At 47.2% G+C, this 3787-nt stretch overlaps 1 pseudogene; it reads left to right on the top strand.

The window, feature by feature from the left end:
- The first annotated feature begins 240 nt into the window (after nucleotides 1–240).
- On the top strand, nucleotides 241–800 carry LOC121834500 (annotated as a pseudogene).
- The last annotated feature ends 2987 nt before the right edge of the window (nucleotides 801–3787 follow it).

Below are 3787 nucleotides of genomic sequence, written 5' to 3'. Positions count from 1 at the left end.
TTTGTCCGTCAACTTGTATCTAGATTATTTTTCTTTCGTTATATCAGACATCCGCTATTGGCCTCGCTAGTTCAGACGCAGCTTGCGCCGCATTTGCCCTTTTTGATAGTTTCTACGGCGGATGACGTTTCGTGTGTTCTGGGAGGATTTTGGAAAGAAGTTGTAGACACGTTGTTGTTTTTAAATGCCCGGTTTTCTTTGGAAACTTGTTTAGTGTTTCTAGAAAATGTTTGTCTCAGGCCTTAGTTGAAAATTTTTTCCCACTACCGATTTATAGATCAAGGTTTAATGACAGCCCTGGACAGGATGTTTTGAAAAGAGTTAAAAAGATGTGTGTATCGCCTACTGCAAAAACATTTTTCTTTCAATTACACACTTCCACGCTTCCGATTAAAGCGTGGCTGCAGGAAAGAGGGTTTTTCGTTACATGGTCTATTAACTGTCGATAATGCAACAAACCGGAAACCATTGAACACTGCTTCATATACTGTAATGACGCAGTGTACTTTTGGGACGTTCACCAAAGAACACTGAAAAAGGATATCGACTTCACAGAACACAGTATACGATTTCTCCCCGTTGAACAACATGGAGTTGTCCCTTACGATTTATTTATGCTTCTTGGGCTGCATAGCTTGTGGAAGTGCCGGATGATCGACAGGAATGCCGAACAGCCCGGTACGACCAGATCGGTTTTCATTGAAGAGGTAGCGAAAGTGCGAAGTGTGTACGAGGCCCGCCCACCGGTGCCAGATTGGTTTAGCCTCTTTGACGCGTGCTTAAACCTACCGCACTTTTAAATTGTGTAAATATGTAAATATCGCTGTTTATGCGTTGGGTGAATGGTAAATTCTAGCCAATGTAACCTTTTACTTTGTACAGAACTACTAAAGATGTGTGTTTGTCGCCCCACGTGATTCACGTGCGCGTGTATGAGATTCTGGTGACTGGTGGCCTGTGCCTGTGCTCCATTGGTTAGCATGTGTGGGTGGGACTCTACGTGCCATGTTGTGTGAGGTGGATTGTGACTTTTGGACCTTTTGTGTTATTTGTGTGTGTACTGTTGGACTTGGCTGAATAGCTATGAGTGAATTTCCATTTATTAAAGAAAAAAAAAAAGAGATCGGTGGCCGAGTGGGCTAAAGCGCACACCCAGCCCGGCGCGCGTGGAGCGAAAGCTCGCGCTGCAGAACCCAGGGATCCTGGGTTCGAGCCCCACCCCTGCCCGTTTCGATCTGAATGAGCATCGTACCGGCGTGCGGTCGTGTATCACTACTCCGTCAGCACGTTAACGACCCCAGGTTAGCAGTCGTACTGCACTGGCAAAATTGCTCATCTACAGTTTAAACCAGTGTCGCCCCTACTGGCAGACCAACCTTACACTGTATAAATCACTAAAATGTCCAATTTGAATTGGACGCGAGAGGTCCAATTTTCAAGGGTGAGATTCCCAACTGAGCGTATGAGTAACATTGAATAGACCCCTTCAAAAATAACTCCCCGTTACGGTCAATCTGAAAATGCCACAAATTAGAGTATGCACAAAAATACTAACAAAACGACAAGTCTACAATTGATATAATATTCGCTCCCAAGAGACTATAGAAAATTAATACACGCTATTTTTATGTAGTCTTTTCCGCACGCTACTTAGCATTATATTCAGTATATTGAGATCGAGCGTAAGAGAGCGTAATATTTAAAGGGTCGAATGCATCTTTTTTACGCCATCTTGAGATATGTGGTACCAACCACGCCGTCCTTATTCCATTTCACTTTATGTTGTATTGAGCTAGAGGCTAGAAACTCGAGCCCATAGCGTTGGCAGCTGCCCTTGGTGCACGACAGCTTAAGCCTCCAAGATGTGCCCTAGAGCAAGGAGCCCGGGCTTGTAGCCTTTCGTGTGGTATAACAGTAGGTGAAGCAGAGTATAGAGCAACGTTACCTGGGGGGCTAAGCTCGGCACGGAGATATCAAGGCGAGTTCTCCGCCGAACTCGCCGCCCGCCGCGATTGGTTGGCGCCGTGCATGACGACACGCGCCGTCACTTCCTAGATCATGACGTCAGAACGGAGGGTGTGAGTGGTTTGAGGCGGTCGGAGAGTGGCATATTCGGAACTCGCGGCGAGATGCTGTGACGTCATTGTGACGTGGCAGAAGCCGCCGCCGATGGAAAAAGCTTGCCGGCTCCGACCTAGCCGAGTTTGGGCGAGTTGGGCGCGAGAAGGAGAAGCGTCCAAAATGGCAGCGTTTTTGTTCGTGTTTCGCCGTCGGCGTAGGTATTTTGAGCCACGCCATTGTGTGTTTGACATAGATGACGTTCATTTTAAACAACACTATCGCCTCTGGAAAGACGTGGTAAGGTGGCTGTGTGATGAACTGCGTGGCGAACCGGGCTTGAGGCGATGGAGCTGTTAATGAACCGTCGTCCCCGTCGTGAATCCTATACAAAAGAAATCCTACAAAGTGAATCCTTGAAACAAATGTGTTTTGACCGGCAATTTGCAACCAGGAATGTAATTTATCATTACCTACAGGCGTTTATAATTATTGCGATGGTTTGCTGCGCTGCGTAGATGCAAGAAAAAGGCACTTGATGAAATTTAAACTAAAACATGATTGAAGAAGAGCAATGTACATGAATGGCGCAGACTAACAACTGTGTCATTTCTTTCTCATCTTTCCCCTCCACACCGTATTTTGACACACAAATTGCTCGTTAGTTGTTTATACACTAGGAGTTTAGTCTGCCAGAACATGGCGACGTTGTTACCTGTAGATAAGCAATTTAGCCAGTGCGGTACAACCGCTAGCCTGGGGTCTTTAACGTGCATCACGCAGTAGTGATACACGACCGCACGCCGGTACGATGCTCATCCAGATCGAAACGGGCAGGGGTGGGGATTGAACCCAAGATTCTGTGTTCTGCAGAGGGAGCTTTCGCTCCACGTGCACCCTATCTTGAAAGACATATTGTGGCGGTGTGGGGGGAGAAAGATGAAAAATAAATTACAGAGTTGCTACTCTGCGCCATTCCTGTATATTGTTTTTCGTCTATTTTCTGCTTTAGTTTATATCTTTATCAAGCGCGTTTTTCTTCCATATACGCAGCGCAGCAAACCATCACAATGTCTAACCAACCAGCCCATATCCAAGCGAAATTTGTATAATTGACGATTTGCAAAAAAGCTGCTGCGCATGCGCGAGCAGAGTGTGTTGTTGCCAGCGCCCCCTGCTCGGTTGGAAAACAAATGGGCGTGACGGCTATTCCTAGGCGGCAACAGGCGCGGAAGCGGGTTCGATTTGTTTGTCGCCATGCTAGCCCACTGTGTTGCGCTTGGTTGCACGAATTATTTCTACGGCAAAGAGAACGCCAAGTTTTTTTAGATTTCCGTCGGCCAGGCTGTATCCTGCGAAGAGAGACGCTTGGGTAGCTGCCGTGAGGAGAAGAAACACAGACGGCTCACCATGGCAGCCGAACGAGCACTGCCGGATCTGCAGCGCGCATTTTGTCACGGGTACGTCGATTTTGTACGCTCCTGAAAATTTCGCTTGATTATAATTTGAAATTGAATTCTAGGGCGGCCGTCAACCTTCCAGAAACACCCCGACTTCGTGCCGACAATCTTCAGCCACACGAAGATTGTGAAGCACCGGGAATCTCCATTTCCCGGTGAAGCACCGGGAAATGGAGAAGAGGAAGCACGGAGCACAGCTTGCGTGCACGAGCTCCAAGGCAAACCAAAACCATGCAGCACGAGTTGTTTTCCAACCACCTTCTAGCCTC

Source organism: Ixodes scapularis, unplaced genomic scaffold, assembly GCF_016920785.2.
Source record: "Ixodes scapularis isolate PalLabHiFi unplaced genomic scaffold, ASM1692078v2 ptg001264l_1___fragment_5__unscaffolded, whole genome shotgun sequence".
NCBI lineage: Eukaryota > Metazoa > Arthropoda > Arachnida > Ixodida > Ixodidae > Ixodes > Ixodes scapularis.
This window is presented reverse-complemented; position numbering and strand designations above follow the sequence as displayed.